Raw genomic sequence first — 17,749 nt, forward strand, 5'->3', positions numbered from 1 at the left:
AAGCGTAAACAGTCAATGTTTTGGGCCAAAATCTTTTTTCAGGGTAAAACTATAATTTATACATATTGAAAATGAGCGAAATCACAAATCAATCCCTGGAAGCATTATGCTAAATCACTTCAATCTGAAAAAAAAGTCCATTCATTGCCACATTCTCCTGTCCTTCAACCTTGATGTTGCCTTACTTTTTTAATGCCTTGGTTGTGTCAACAAATTTTGTATTTAGATTTTATTTAGTATTTTTTGAGGTTCTAATATATTCTACTGTATTTCCTTTGTCTCTAATTCTTATTTTCAATTGTTGGAGTCTTTTCAATTTATCACACATCCCCAAACTTGACCACAGTATCTTAACTTGAAAATTGTTACTTTACTGGAAATGAATTAAGTAATTTAGAGATCCAGAGTTTGAGTTACTGAACTAAGGGATTAAAACCTAAATCAATAGCAAGCCTGAAGACAAGCAGGAGGGAATGTGGAATTTACTCCAAAGGACTAGACTGCCAATTCTACATTTTGGATGAGTCCCAAATCCCTGACTCCTCAATGGTATGCTGCTCATCCTGTTTCCATGGAGAAATGTTTGGAAGGAATAGATGGGAAAAAGCTCTGCTGCTCTGTCTAATCCCAACTTCCCCACAGAAATATCTGGGAACTAGCCAGTACTAACTTTAAACCATAAGACATAAGGCGTAAGAGCAGAATTAGCCTATTCAGCCCACTGAGTGAAAATATAGTTTTCAAAAAGTAGTTCATTCACAAGGATGAATGTGAATGCTCTGTTATTTGTAAAACAAGCAGGTTAGATACTAATAGTTTACTACTTTCTGTATTTCTTGATAAACACAGATTCTTTTTATTGAGGGGAAAGTGTGGATATCTTTACAGGCACTGCACTGACAATGACCAGCTCATGAAAACATTCGAACAGTTAACTCTCAAATATTCATACTAACAGTGTAATTTTGAAACAAATTTTTCTTCATTTTCCAGAACTATGTCCATATTGAAATTACGATGTTTGTCCCAAAATAATGAATTAAATATGGTTACTGAACTAATCTTACATGATTAGTTTATTTTTACATTTAGCACTCAGGATACACCTGTAAGTATAATCAAATCTCAGGCATGTGCTTTGCATCCATTTTTTCCTCTCCACGCCTTGTGGCGCATCGGCTAGTAACCTTGCCTTTTCTTTAGTATTTGTCTGTTTTTTATGAGGCCGAGTTGCTAGCTTGACGCTCAACCCAGCACGGATGGAAAGAGTGCAAGGAGCTGGCTGGATTCGAACCTAGGACCACTTGCCTCAAAGTCCAGTGTGGATGCCACTACACCACCAGCCAGTTACTTTGCATCTATAGGGCACAAAAATGTTCATGGAGGTGGGAAGAAAGTTGACACAGCAAGAATAACTTAGATAAAATATGTTCCATTTACTTAAAAAAAGTTGGCCAACACAAGCTGTATCTACTTTTGATCATTACCCTATAAAGAAATCTCCATGGAGAAATTCAATCTGTAAGGTGTGAGAAACCAATCAAATTTCATTGTTTCTGCAAATTGAGTATCACTCGGTGTTGAGTTACTGGGAAAGCAGCAGAAAAGCAGATCTGACAAGGTGTTACTTGAAATGAGAGGGAGCACTGTGCTAATGGCCAAAAATTTCTTGCCGGTAGTAAGATGCCTGTGTGTTCTCCACTGATTTTTGTGATAAGTACAGTATGAGCCACCTCTGAGTATCACAAGAACACAAAAAGATAGGAATAGGTGGAAGAAACATGGCCCCTTAACCCTGCCTTTCACTATGGTCACAACAGATCTGCACTGGACGTCAACTCCTCTTCTGAGCCAGTTCCCCATTGCACTCAATCAGCTGATCACTTAAAAATGTATCTACCTTCACCCTTGTGTTCAGTTCTGGTTGTCTCATTATAGGAAGAATGTGGAAGCTTTAGAGAGAGTGCAGAGGAGATTTACCAGGATGCTGTCTGGATTAGAGAGCATGTCTTATGTTAAAGCTTTTTCTCTTTGGAGCGAAGGAGGATGGGAGGTAGTGTGATAGAGATGTACGAGATAAGAAACATAGATCGAGTAGTCAGCCAAAGACTTTTTCCCAGGGTGGCAATGGCTAATACAAGGGGGCATAATTTTAAGATGTTTTGAGGAAAGTATAGGGGGGATAACAGAAGTAATTTTTTTTACACAGAGAGTGGTGGGTCCAAGGAACGTGCTGCTGAGGTGGCGGTAGAGGCAGATAAATTCGGGACTTCTAAGTGACTCTTAGATAGGTATATGGATATTGCAAAATGGTTATGTGGGAGGAAAGGGTTAAATTGAACCTACCTACTTTACTGCCCATTACGCTGCTGGCATTTAGGGTAGTAATGAGGGTCCTTTAAGGATTCTTCATTGTTTTTCCAATAACAATGTTTTTGCTCAGTCAGGGTTGTTAGCCTGAGGTGAACCCCCAAATCTGGAGGACAGGAGGACCACTCTTAGTCTGGCCTCTACCCTTTGACCTGTTCGGCATGAGTGACCCTAACAAGAGCCAAAGCGCAAGGATTTTACTCCAGCCAACCTAGCTTTCTGGGCCGTTGAGGCACACAAGCCTCCAAACCATGACAAGGTTATGGTCCTGGTGAAGGTAAATTGATCTTGGAGTAGGTTAAAAGGTCGGCACAACATTGTGTGCCGAAGGGTCTATGTTGCGCTGTGATGTTCTATGCTCTCTATTCTTAAAGGATCAGCACATTTTCTTGTAAAATCTGCTACTATCTACTACCACGTCAACACTTACTGGATGCCCTACATGACTGATGAGATTTCCCTATGTAAGTAAGATCTTTGGAGTAGTTCAGACCAAGTCCTGCCCACAATTCAGCTGAAAAAAATCTTTGAGAGTCAGTTTAACAAGAGCTACACTTAAGAGGTGTGGTGAACTACATATACCTGTCTGGACACGCCCCCCCACTGACTGCTCCTGTGGCTCCTCCCACATACCATGGCTCCTCCCACAGACCCCGGTATAAAGGCAATTGGAGCCACAGACCCTTCCTCAGTCTCCAGGATGTTGTGTGATGGTCACTTGCTGCTTGTGCTTTCTTCCAGCCAATAAAAGCCTACCTTAACCCACGTCTCAGAGTTATTGATGGTGCATCAAGAGGTATTTAGACAGGCATGCAAATAGGCAGAGGATGGAGGATTGGGGACCATGTGCAGGCAGGTGGCATTAGTTTAAACTGGCCTCATGATCAGCATGGACATTGTGGGATGAAGGACCTGTTCTTGTACAGTAGTGCAATCACCCGAGTTGAGTATGATATTCTCCAAGAGGGTTGTCTATTGGTGGGTCGTCAGATGGCTGTAGAGGCTGATCTGGGATCCACATAACCTGGATGTTTGGGTGGATTCCCTTAATGAAGAACACCTGTGCGTGACTTTGTTTAACGTGAGGAGGCTGATGCACGGACGGCCAGCACGTGGTCCTTGACAGATCAAAGTCAGGGTCCAGACAGCTGGGAACCCTTCACACCTCTGCCTTCACTGCTGTTGTGATGTGTCATCACTTCCGCCACCCTTGTTAGTGAGGTCTCGGTTCGGTCGCTCTTTGTCTGGATCTTACCGCCAGATGACGAACCTCCAGACGACATCGCTTTCTCGGAATCTCAGGACCTCATAGGGCTCTCCCACATAACAAGGTGACAATCCTCAGAGATCTTGTACACCATTGTTCTGTGTTCTAAGCTGACTGTCAAAAAAAGCGTATTTCAGAAAGCCTGTGAAAATGCGCTATCAAAAACAATTTATATTTAAACATTTTGATTAAAAATTACTGTAAGTTTAAAAATACTGAACTACTTAAATAATTTTTTAGTCAGAGTGCAGCCCAGAAAAGATAGAGGAATTCCACATTTATGCAAGAATCTGATAGCAATTATTGAGGAAATGCTTCGAGTTCCATTTACTGTTCCTCTGTAAGATGTGGCCCAGTATCTGCATTTTATGCCACTCCAACCTCACTTTCTTGCCATGCTTTTCAGATACTTTATTTAGATCCTTCACGCTAGTGTCCATACCAACCACATGGGCCCAGTCAGTTTTCATCAAAGCTTTCATTGTTTTTGTAATTTATTTTTTTTAATTGAAGTTCATCATCAAACAAACATTTCTATAAGATGTATTTCAGACATTGTACATATATATCATATAATCATATATGTCACAAATCTCCACATAGTATTTATCTGAGGTATACACTTATAGAAAAGAGTGGAGAGAAAAAAACAAGCAAAAGGAAAAAAACAATGTACAAGTAGGGAGTGATCTTTTTTTACAACATATTCATTGATTTGTGAGAATAAAATCAGGCCAATGAGGCATTATGTAGTTAAACCATTTTTCCCAGTATGAATCAAATTGTTCCAGCTTATGATTAACAGATGCTGCTATCTTCTCCATTTTGTAAATGTCCATTGTAATTTACATCCATGCATTTAAAGTTGGGCTCTCCTGTGACAACCATTTCCTAGTAAGAGTCTTTTTACCAGCCACCAACAGTATATTCATTAAATATTTATTTATTTTCAACCATTCTTGAGGTATATATCCAAAATATATGGTCTTACTCTCTAAGGGTATTTCACATTTAAAGATGTCTTGTAGGGCATTGTGTATCCCCCTCCAATAGTCTTTGATAACAGGGCAGTCCCAAAAAATATGATAATGATTTGCATTTTGATTTCCACAATTTCTCCAGCAAACAGGGAGGTTACTATCATAATGGGATTTCTGAGAGGGTGTAACAAAATATCAAGTTTTTCCATCCAAACTCCCTCCATTTCTGTGAACTGGTACACTTCCATTGATACCTCCATACTGTTGTCCATTCTTCCTCAGATATAATTATCCCTCCTTCTTTCTCCCATTTTGTTTTAATGTATGAAGTCGAATGTGTTTTAAGATTTGACAACCCCTTATATATGCTTGAAATGATTCTACTACTGTTATCTGAATTATATGCTTTTCAAAATAGCACTATCAAGCATGTATTTGCCTTGGTTACATTTTTAAGCGTCTTATTAACATATTGTCGTATCTGTAAATACCGATAAAAATCTTGTTTTTCTAATAAGTGTTTCTCTTTAAGCATTCCAAAACTGAACAGTGTTCCTTCTTTCATTATGTTGCAAAGAACTGTTATTCCTTTAGCTGTCCAGTCCTTAAATCTAGCATCCAATTTATTTGGTGTAAAATCTAAGTCATATGCACACCATTTAAGAATTGCAATATCTCCCTCTAGGTTATTTTCTTTTATAGTAGTTTTCCATATTTTAAGAGTCAATTTCACCCATGGTACATAGTATTTATGTACCTTTGCAGGTTGTTATCAGCCAAAATTGCTTGTATGGGGATGGGAAGTACCCACTCGTCAATGTTTTTCCATTGAGCATCATATGATGGGTTGCACCAACATATCACAGCTCTCAACTGTGCTGCAAAATAATAATCTCTAAGAGAAGGTAGGTCCCATCCCCTCTTTTCCTTTGCTAATTGCAATTTTTTGAGATGAACTCTAGGCCTTTTACCCTGCCAAATATACCTTGATAACATCTTGTTTCATTCATTGAATTGATTTTGATTAATCTCTATTGGTAGGGTCTGAAAGAGATATAACAGTCTGGGCAGTATATTCATTTTAATAGACTCATTCCTTGAACTGAGACTGAAAAAAGGAATCAGGTTCCATCTTGCCATATCTTCCTTAATTTTTTATATAAAGGCTGATGATTACATTCTGATAATTTTGCCAAATCCTTTGGCATAATGATGCCCAAATATTTGAAAGACTCTTTGTGTCATGCCCAGGGGTATCGACTTTCAATTTCTCTTGGTGGGCTATAGTAATATGAAAGTAATTGGGTTTTATCTATGTTGATCTTGTATCCTGATAATTGACCATATTGTTCAAAGGATTGCATCAATTTAGAAAAAGAGTATGTTGGTTGCCCTAGATAGATCAAAATGTCATCTGCGTAACAAGCCAATTTATGCTCTGTCTCTTTAATAGTAATTCCCCTGATATCTTCATTTTGTCTGATGTATTGAGCTAATGGTTCCAGATATAATGCGAAGAGTAGCGGTGATCATGCACAACCCTGTCTCGTGCCCCTTTCCAGGGTAAGACTATTTGATAAATATCCATTGATTTTAATCCTAGCAGTAGGGTTGTCATATAGTGTCTGTATAGTTTTAATAATTGTGTCTTGTAAACCAAATCTATGTAAAACTCTGTAAAGAAAATTGCAATTCATCAAAGCTTTTAAAAGTATCTGTTGCAACACACACACAAAATTCTGGAGAAACTCAGCATTTCAGGCACCATCTATGGAAAAGAGTTAACAGTCAACGTCTCGGGCCAAGACCCTTCTTCAAGACGTAAGAAGCGAGATATCGGCTTTTATTGACTGGAAGAATGAACAACACTACATCCTGGAGAATGAGGCCGGGCATCAGGCCTCAATCGCCTTTATACAGGGGTCTGTGGGAGGAGCCACAGAAGCAGTCAGCAGGGGTCTGTGGGAGGAGCCACAGGAGCAGTCCAGACAGGTATATGTAGTTCACCACAGTCTTGGGCCAAGACCCTTCTTCAGGACTGGAACATCAAATGTTTTCTCTTTTTCAAAGGTGCTGCCTGGCCTGCTGAGTTCCTCCAGCATTTTATGTGTGTGGCTTGGATTTCCAGCATCTGCAGACATTCTCGGGTTTGTGAAAAGTATCTGTTATTTCTTTTTTAGGAGAGTTGCCTCTTCTAATCTTACTCAATTCACTAACTTTATCTAAATTAAAAGATGCAGCAGCACCAAGATAATTCCTTAAAGCTGTTAGATCTAACAGACTTTCCCCCCAGGAAAGGGTGTGTAAAGGGAGCAAAATTTCAATGAAAATACGGAGATGGTTTCAGCCCGGATATTGGGCCTGAGGGCAGGTTTTTTCAATGGTAATTTGGTAAATATGTTCTTCATGCTATGTCAAATTTTGTTCCCATCTCCATGCACATTCTTGAGCTCCCTGGTTGTAAGACACGTGCGCAAGACTTAATTATATGGATAGATGTATCCTGAGAGCTAATTATATTAATTCAAAATAAATTGATCATGACATGTAAGATTGGTGCATAAAGTATTAAGCTGAATGGATCCATTGATCCTGTGCAGGCATTGTTGGGGAGGTCATAAAATGTGAGACAGAATAATTAGATAAAACACAGCATTAAGTATTAAGTAGAAGGAGCTTAAGGTGCTTACTGACTTTGAAGAAATAGAAAAAGGTAGCTTTGCAGAAAATTAGCTGATTGTATTGGAACAGTCGGGACAAATAAAACTGGCCAAGATGGGAAGGTGTTGTTGGAGGATGAAGTGGTCAACTATGATGAGAAAGGACAGCTCCCCAGGTAGCCACTGGAAATACCCTTCAAGACTTTGATCAGAGCACAGTACAAAATTCAAAAGTCAAAGTTCAAAGTACATTTATTAACTTAGTATCTCTACTGTAGGCCAATGGTATAGTGGCATGCTGAATTGAGCGTTGAGCTAGCAACTCGGTATCATAAAAAAGACAGACAAAAATGCTAAAGAAACAGAAAGGTCGCCACCTGATGCGCCACAAGGCTCGGAGAGGAATAACATGTATACTATATACAACCTTGAGAGTTGTCTTCTTATAAGTAGACACAAAACAAAGAAACCCAGTAGAACCAATTAAAAAAGGAAGACAAACACCCAAATATACGGAACAAAAAATCAAACTGTGCAAACAACATTCAGAACTGTAGTTCACAGCCATGAAGCCAATCACAGCTGGTCCAGGAGCCTGTTAGTTGCCGGCCACAACCTCAGTTCAGCGCAGAGATGAGTAAACCTCACGGAGCAGTGAGCTGACCTCTGGCCCATCCCTTGACTCCAGTCCTGACACCCTGACCTTTTCAATCTGGCACGGCACTTAAATCGGCCGAACAGTGGGTCGTTCCTTGCTCTCAGACCTGAGCCCTGCTGCATTGATACACTTTCAGGCCGGGCCTAGGCCCCACCACCTCGATTTGGCCCATAGCCAACCTTTCTAATCTGGTCAGTGTTTAAATCGGTCAAACATCAGCTTACTCGTCACTCTCAGGCCAGGGCCCTGCTGCCTCGATTCCAAGGCAGCTCCAGAATGTCCATACATTGGCTCATTCCTCACTCTTGGGCCCAGGCCCCACTGTCTTGATTCAACCCGTACACATCACATCGCATCCATCCTGCACCTTCGAGACTTCAGTTCACACTACAAAAACGCCGGATCGTACAGTTGGTTCAAAAGCTGAACTCCAAAAGGGAAGTTACAGTTTATTAATCGGTGTGATCGTTTACTAGAAACAGTGTGATTGATAGAATAGTAAGTGGTTTTGTTTTGCTACCGGCAAGTCGACTTATTTATTTATTTATTATTTAATTTTATTTTTATTTTTTTCTTCTATATTATGTATTGCATTGAAATGCTGCTGCTAACTTAACACATTTCACGACACATGCCGGCGATGATAAACCTGATTCTGATTCTGGCACTGTGCTTCACCAACAAGTTAACATTATGCTTCACCAGTGACAACTTTGCTCGGAGCAAACAAAACTCCATGACACTGTTACACCTCAGGCATCGGAGTTCAGAGTTCAATCCCGGCCTCCTCTGTAAGGAGTTTGTATGTCCTCTCTGTGAACACATAGGTTTCCTCCCACAATCCGAAGGCATACTGGTTAGTGGGTTAATTAATCATTGAAAATTGTCTTGTGAGTAGGTGAGGGTTAAATAGGTGGGTTGCTGGGCAGCGCAGCTTGTTGGGCCTGAAAGGCCTATTCTGCGCTGTATCTCTAAATAAATAAATATTTTGGATCCTTTGGTTGGGTTGGAAGTCAGACCATCTAATTCCACGGACAGCTGTGGAGGAAGTCATTGTGTATATGTAAAGCAGTGGTTCATAAGTTCTTGATTAGTCATGGCATAAGTGGTTACAGGAAGAAGGCAGGAGAATGAGGTTGAGAGGGAAAATAAATCAGCCAGGATGGAATAGCAGAGCAGACTCGATAGGCCAAATGGCCTGATTCTGCTCCCATGTCTTATAGTTTTATGGAATGACAAGCACAAGCATATGTTGAAACATTTGCAAATGATCAAGGAAGGGAAATTGAGATTTTGCCCTGAACTCACTGGTGTTTAGAAGGATGGGAGACGATCTTATCGCCACAACAACAACTTCTCACTCAACGTCAGCCAGACCAAGGAGCTGATTATTGACTTCAGAAGGAGGAATTGAGATGACCATGAGCCGGTTCTGATCAAGGTGAAGAGGATCAGCAACTTTAAATTTCTCGGTGTTATCATTTCAGATGATCTGTCCTGGGCCCAGCATGTAAGTGTAATTATGAAGAAAGCAAGCCAGTACCTCTAATTCCTTAGAAGTTTGTGAAGATTCAGCATGACAACTAAAACTTTGGCAAACTTCTATAGATGTGTGGTGGAGAGTATATTGATTGGTTGCATCACAGCCTGATATAGAATCACCAATACCCCTGTATGGAAAAGCCTACAAAAAGTCATGCATACAGCCCAGTCCATCACGGGTAAAGACCTCTCCATCACTGAGCACATCTACATGGAGCACTGTCATAGGAAAACAACCACAATCATCAAGAACACCCACCAACCAGGCCATGTTCTCCACTTGCTGCTGCCATCAGAAAGAAGGTACCCACCAGGAACCTCAGGACCCACCACCAGATTCAACAGCAGTTATTCCCCTTCAGCCATCAGGCTCTTGAAACAGTGAGGATAACTTCACTCACCCCATCACTGAACTATTCCCACATCTATGGACTTCTCTTTTTTCCTTTAATAGTTGCACAGTTGGTTGTCTTCTGCACATTTGTTGTTTGTTGATCCTGTTGGGTGTGGTCGTTCATTGATTCTATAATGTTTCTTGGATTTCCTGCGTATGCTCTAAAGAAAACTAATCTCGCAGTTGCATATGGCAACCTATATACATTGATAGTGAATTTACTTTGAACTTACAATTAAGATTCTCATGGGTATTGTGCGAAGAAGCCATTTCTAGAATCTGCCAGTGGATCACCAGGCAGCAGTACAGAAATGAGGGAAGATCCCTTTATGCAGGGAGGACCAAATCTTTGCAATTCTCTAACTCAATTGGCTCTGTTTGCATCATAAATGAATTTATTGAATGCTGTGTTTGCTGGGTTTTTGTTCACTCAGAGAATCCAATTTTATGTCTACTGCACAGAAAAATTGACTTTCTCAAGAACAGACATGATCTTACTGAATAGTGGAGCAATTTTGATCAGCAGTGTAGTCGCCTGCTATTTCTCACAGGTTGGGGCATAAAGATAGACAGACATCGGAAGAGCAGTATCTCTCACTGTGGGCATTATCCTCTGCTTTATAATGCATTGAATACCGCAGGATATAACGCATCTGTACACAGAAAAACCCCAGCTATTATAGCTTTGTTCACAATGCTTCATGTATTTGACAGTTAGTACCTTTTGAAGTATTGTATTATGAAAACAAACCCTGAACTAATTCAATGCACGGCAAATTCTCAAAAAAAGTTAAATAGTAAACTGTTTTCACAGCTCTTGGTTTAATTACTGTACCTACAGCATTTATTGCACACAGAAAAGACAGTGTTCTTGCTTTTGACCATGTACTTTTGATCGCTGCTGGTGAAGGGATCTGTGAGGGGCCACTCATGTGGCTTGTTGTGGCAGGCAGGTAGGCCTCTTTCTTCATGTGGTGTCACTCTCCTCGATGATGGAGGGGGATGTTACTATGGTTCTGCATTCTGGATTGGACTGTAGACTCTCTCAGACTGTGTTTTTCACCCATTCCTTTCTGTTTCGTTGTGCAAGGGAAGGGTGTTTAGGGTTAATGTTTTTTTTGTGTGAGGAGAGGGGGATTTGGAGATTGTTCTTGTGTTTTGTGCTGGGTAGGGGGATTTAGGGATGATGTTCTTGTTCCGTTTTATGTGGGGGGGGTTCTTTCTCTGTCTCGTGTCTATTTGGAGAAGACAAATCTCAGAGTTGTATGTGGATACATACTTTAATAATAAATGAAGCTTCGAACCTTTGAACTTCCATACTGAGAACAGTATCAATGACGTGTTATTTGCACTGGCTATGACCTAAAAGAAACAGCAACACACACAAAATGCTGGAGGAACTCAGCAGGCCAGGCAGCATCTATGGAAGCAAGTACAGTCGATGTTTCAGGCCAAGACCTTCGGCAGGACTGGAGAAAAAAAGATGAGGAATAGATTTAAAAGGTGGGAGGAGGGGAGGGAAAAAACACAGGGTGATAAGTGAAGGATCCTGATGAAGGGTCTCGGCCCAAAACATCAACAGTGTTTCTTCCTGTGAATGCTTCCTGGCCTGCTGTGCTGCACCAGCATTTTGTGTGTGTTGTTAGGTGATAGGTGAAACTGGGAAGGGGAGGTAAGGCAGGCAATGGGCAGGCAAGGAGGTAAGGTGAGAGAGGGAAAAGAGGATGGGAATGGTGAGGTATTACCGGAAGTTTGAGAAATCAGTGTTCATGTCGTCAGGTTGGAGGCTACCCAAACAGAACAGGCCAGCTTTGCTGAGTACTTTTCATTTTCTGATTGCTAGTTCTTCATAGCTCATATCTATTCCAAATGCTCCTCCTGTCCTGGTTTTAATTAGCTGATTGGATCAGAAAGGAGTTTTGTAGAGAATGTTTTTTCCGTAAGTTTTCAGATTTTGACCTCAGCAGGTTTGTTTCCCCCAGCGGATCACGATCGAGGTAGACGTTTGGTTTGCAAATGCCAAACACCTGTGTATAATGTCTACATATAGAGGAAGATTGGAGCTTTGGTTGAATGGTGCCACAACAACATCTTACTCAACATCAGCAAAACCGAAGAGCTGACTACCAACTACAGGAGGAAGAAGCTGGCGGTCCATGAGGGGATCTGAGGTAGAGAGGGTCAGTAACTTTAAATTCCTTGGCATTATCATATCAGAGGATCTGTCCTGGGGCCAGCAAGTAAGGGAGGAATGGCAGTGTCTCGACATTCGGACATTTGATTCAGCAAATCACCAAACCCATTGACAACCTTCTAGAGATGTGCGGTGGGGAGTCGCCTAACTGGCTGCATCACAGCCTGGTATGGAAACACCAACGTTCAGGAATGGAGAGGTCTGCAGAAAGTGGTGGACACAGTCTAATCCGTCACAGGCAAAGCCCCCACCCCCTCCACTGAGCACATTGACACGGAAAGCTGCCACAAGGAGGCAGCACCCACTAACAAGGACCCTCACCATCTTGAAAAGGCAGGGTGTTGGGGCCAGCGGCGAGGGTGGAGCTGGTTCTGACCGTTGTTTCACGACGTTTACTCCACTTGTTGCTGAATTGGCTGTGGGCCTGCTTTGGCTGCTCTGCGTCCTTGTGTTTACTCTGCTAAGTGTTGAACTATGGGTCTGCTCTCGGCTTCACCTGAGGACTCACTTTCGTTCGAAATGCTACTTGTTCACTTTTATTGTTTGCACGATTTGGTTTTTTTTTTCTCTCTCTGCACTTTGGGTGTTTGTTGGCATTTTTTAGAACATAGAACAATACAGCACAGTACAGGCCATTCAGCCCACAATGCTGTGCCGACCCTTAAACCCTTGTAGATTCTTTTGGGTTTCTCGTTTCGTAGCTGCCTGTAAGGAGGTGAATCTCAAGGCTGTATAATGTATATGTACTTCGATAATAAATGCACTTTGAATCATCCAGGCCATGCTCTTTTTTCACTGCTACCTTAGGTCCCACACCACCAGAGTCTGGAACAGTTATTAACCTTCAACCATTAGGCTCCTGAACCAGAATGAATAACTTTACTCACCTCAACTCCGAACTGTTTCTACAATCTACAAACTCACCTTCAAAGACTGTTTACGTCCTCAGTATCTTTTTATTTGCACCATTTGTCTTTGTTTGCACACTTGTTGCTTGCCACTCTTTATGGATAGCTTTTTTCATAAATCCTAATGTATTTCTTTATTTTTCTTTAAATGCCTCCAAAATTATTGAATCTCAAGGTACTATGTGGAACTTTGATAATAAATTTTACTTTGACTTTGCAGGCTGAACTCTACTTTTCTGAAGTGTGACTTGATTAAAATTAATGGAACTGAACTTCAGAAGCAATGTGCAGTGTGTGGTCCTATCGTACAGCACAAGTGACAGACATCGAATATCTTATTAGCCATGATGCTCTGGTACTCACTGTGTGAGGCAGGCCTGAAGAAATGCTTCCCACTGAAGCATTAACTGTTTCTGTCTTCACAGATGCTACCTGACCCACTGACTGTCTCCAGCATTTTCTGTTTTCTTTTTGATCATTTGATTTTGTTTGTGTGTAGTTTTTCATTGATTCCATTGTACTTCTTGGTTCTACTGTGAATGCCCACAAGAAGACGTATCTCAGATAATATATGGTGACATATACGTAATTTGATAATAAATTTACTTTGAAGCTGGATCATTGTATTTTGCCTGTCATTTTGTGTGATCATTTTTGATTGGCCACGATCCCTCTACTGTATATTTAAATATTAATACAGGCTTTTTGTGTTGTAATCAAAAAGCACACTGATTAATGGTAATCAGACTGTTTATTGTCAGCTAATTTGGATCCAGCAGGAAAACCCCTACATGCTTGGTCTGTCCGGAAGAGAGTCTGCAGATATATTTTAAAGAACTGAGCATCACTGGGCAACAGTGGCATGGGAGGTAATACTAGTTGTGGGACTGCTCGGGCGACAGAAGCATGCTGATCAGAAATCCTGACCATATTCTGCATGCTTTCTGCATCTCTGCACTTAGTGTACTCACCCCCGAATTCACAAGATAACAGGTACGTACCAGTTCAGAAACTTGAGGATAGAAGCCGAGATTGCCACTCCAAAGCAATACTTTCAGAGTTAAAATTCTTCTGGACTAGCCCTTGAATGAGGTGTGCCTGTTGTCTTGGATAAATATAAAATCTCATGGAACTATTTGAAGAGGACAAAACCTATGCCTGATCTTGTAAGTCATGTTAAGAAATAGCCATGTTGTTTAAAAAGTGCTATCCAATTCTCTGTCATATATTCCTACTCTATTTTGCTTGGAATGAGTTGTGCTCATTCGATATTCAACTGGAGTGTGAAAGATCAGATTTGGCTATCGAAAAGGGGGACTGAGTTCTAGAGCTGTGGGGTAATGCTGCAGCTCTATTGAGCCATGGTTAGAACACACATGGAATTTTGCATTCAGTTCTTGTTGCCTCATTATAGGGAAGATGTAGAGAAGGTGCAGAGGAGATTTACAAGGATGGTACCAGGGCTAGAGAGCATGTTTTATCGGGATAGATTGAACAAGCCAGGACCTTTCTCTTTAGAGCAAAGGAGGATGAGAGGCAACTTGATAGAGATGATAGGCTTAGATTGAGTGGACAGCCAGAGGCTTTTTCCCAGGGTGTTAATGGCTGATACCAGGAGGCATAATTTTAAGGTGACTGGATGATAGTACTGGGGAGTTCTCAGACGCAAGATTTTTGTTTTACACAGAGTGGTGAATGAGTGGAATGCCCTGTAAGCAACAGATAGGAACACTTAAAATAAGCAGATGGATAATAGAAAAATGGAGGGCTATGTAGGAGAGAAGGGCTAAATTGATTGCAGAGTAGATTAAAAGGTCAGCACAACATTGTGGGCTGAATGGCCTGTACTGTAGTAGTGTTATATGTAATGCCTCCAAAATTACTGCAATGCAGAATCAATGTAGTCTGCCACTCAGGTCTGTGCATCGGGACTTGAACCTTCTACATTAGGAGGTGAAAGTTTGTAAGGATGTACAGATGGGCAGAATGGCTACACTATAAAGTTAACATCAGAGTGCGTCCCACCTGAGAAAGGCTCAAACCCATTCCACTCAAATGGGAATGCACTCCAGCTGTAGTAGAGGCAATTACAAGCTAATGCTGTGGTGTTTATTAGATAATGAGTCAAAATGAAACCACGAATGTTGGGAGTATTGTACAATTTGCAAAGCAAATTTTGTTTTCCTTGGCAGGTTTTGTAGCTTAGCCAGAAATGACAGTGTAACCGGAGTCTGGAGTGAACGGCATCTCCTTTGGAGGTGATATCACACTGTTTCAGAGACAGCAAGAAATATAATTGCACTGTTCTGTCATAGCTGGTGAAAATCTGCTTCGAGATCTGTTCGACTTCATAGGCTTATGCAGAATTGATTAAAATGTTTGGAGAAATCTACAGTTCCAACACATGCTACAACAATAAAATAAAATTCCATGCTTACCAGCCAAGAGCAGATTTTCTCTGTCTGCGTGCGTCCAGGTTCCATCTTGTCACTGCAGTTGGTTTTGCAGCCAAGCAGTACAAAACCATGCCAACTGCAAATCTATATTGTAGATAACAGACTGAGCAGCAAATCACAGCCTAAAGATATCAGGTTTATTTTTTAAAATATTTTGCAATGGCACATACCAAAGTTTACTGCTGGCCTCTGGTTAACGCAAATTATATTTTCCCATCTAGAAGGATAAGTATCAATAATTCATTGACAAAACAAGGCAGTTATGATACTAACAGAACTTAGCAAGCACTTTTCTAAATGAAAGAAAAATAGATTATGAATTGCTCAGCAATAAGACATTTAAGTTCCTTTCATTAAGTAATGGGTCTTGTCTGTGAACAACATGGAAGATAAAATACCTTATATTTCAAAGTTTGTCAAATTAATTGCCACTTCAGGAGGATTATTTGGTCAGTTTAAGGAACTACTGCATTCTCAACTCGTACCTACAAGTATCTGGGAGTACAGTTAGACGAGAAGCTAGACTGGACTGCCAACACAGATGCCTTGTGCAGGAAGGCACAGAGTCGACTGTACTTCCTTAGAAGGTTGGCGTCATTCAATGTTTGTAGTGAGATGCTGAAGATGTTCTATAGGTCAGTTGTGGAGAGCGCCCTCTTCTTTGTGGTGGCGTGTTGGGGAGGTAGCATTAAGAAGAGGGACGCCTCACGTCTTAATAAGCTGGTAAGGAGGGCGGGCTCTGTTGTGGGCAAAGTACTGGAGAGTATAACATCAGTAGCAGAGCGAAGGGTGCTGAGTAGGCTACGGTCAATTATGGAAAACCCTGAACATCCTCTACATAGCACCATCCAGAGACAGAGAAGCAGTTTCAGCGACAGGTTGCTATCGATGCAATGCTCCTCAGACAGGATGAAGAGATTAATACTCCCCAATGCCATTCGGCTTTACAATTCAACCGCCAGGAGTAAGATATGTTAAAGTGCTGGGGTTAGGGCTCAATGTATTTAAGTAAACTACTTAAGAACTTTTTAAAAGCTATTATTAATGCTTTTTGAGAGGGCGATTTTAGATGCATATCATATTTTTACTGAGTTAAGTATTGTATGTAATTAGTTTTGCTACAATAAGTGTATGGTACATTGGAAAAAATGTTGAATTTCCCCATGGGGATGAATAAAGTATCTATCTATCTATCTATCTATCTAAATATAAGTATTTTGAAGCATTCGGTAGACCTTCAACCACATGCATGATGTTTTCATTACACCTACTGAGCAGAAGATGATTTGTTCCACTCACTGATCATAGTTGCCTGTTGATTCCTTCCAGCTTATTCTCAATCCTTTTTTATTTTAACCTTTTGCTTTGTTTAAATTGGGGCAATTTAATGCTCATTTATACCACATTCTAATTTCAGTCTTACATTTAACCAATAGCGCACTAATCGCAGTACTTAATGATCCATGGTTTCGGTGTTCATATTATTCAGTAAATCTACACTGGTTTATTTTCATCTCCTTTTATACACTTGCATATTATTTTACATATTTTCATTTTATTATATTTGGAACAGTAAATACAGCCTGCAGAGGAAAGCAGCTTCATAAGTCACAAGTTTTACTGAATTTGTGAGTTGTTACAAAGATAAAACACTCCAGATGCCAGAAAGCTGAACTGCGTACAGTAAGTGTTGGAAAGTGCTCAGTGACTCTGGCAGGAAAGAAGGTAATGTTTCAAATTACTGACCTTTCAATCAGTTCTTAAAGTTCATCAACATGAAATGTCAGTTCTGCCTCCTTCTCCTCAGATGCTACCTGAACTGCCGAGTATTTTCAGACTGTCTACTTTGAATACAGTTTAAATAAATTTTGGGCTGTGATTGGAATATTTTTCTGGTGAATGTTGCTTATCCGATGCTATGTACCTGTGATGCTACTGCAGGTAAGTTTTTTAGTAGACCTGTACGTACACGGACTTGTGCAATAAACTGAACCGAAACCAAACAATAGCAGCACTAAATCCCATGTGCATATCTTCATATCAAACCATGTCAATACTGGTATTAACATTATACTTGGAACATATCTGTAAGCCTAAACCACTAACAAGTGAGGCAGTGCAAACAGTAGTGAAAAAGAGAGATAATTTTAAGACCTATGATCCATCCAAAAAACACAAACAAGATCAAAATCAATAAAATCATTGATACTTGTACCCAGCTTTGTCCAAGAAGAGTTTTTTTGTCATATATGTCAGAAAAGCACTATATCCTTTGTCAAGATCAAAATGCTCCCTGACCTATTTGTGTATATTTTTGAAT

The 17,749-nt window shown here is 40.5% G+C and overlaps 1 protein-coding gene across 3 annotated transcripts in view; it reads right to left on the minus strand.

The window, feature by feature from the left end:
* Window positions 1–17,749, minus strand: part of LOC140729709 (carbohydrate sulfotransferase 1-like) — a 94,099-nt gene that overhangs the window by 53,504 nt on the left and 22,846 nt on the right. The gene's annotated exons all lie outside the window — the stretch shown is intronic.

Source organism: Hemitrygon akajei, chromosome 6, assembly GCF_048418815.1.
Source record: "Hemitrygon akajei chromosome 6, sHemAka1.3, whole genome shotgun sequence".
Lineage (NCBI taxonomy): Eukaryota > Metazoa > Chordata > Chondrichthyes > Myliobatiformes > Dasyatidae > Hemitrygon > Hemitrygon akajei.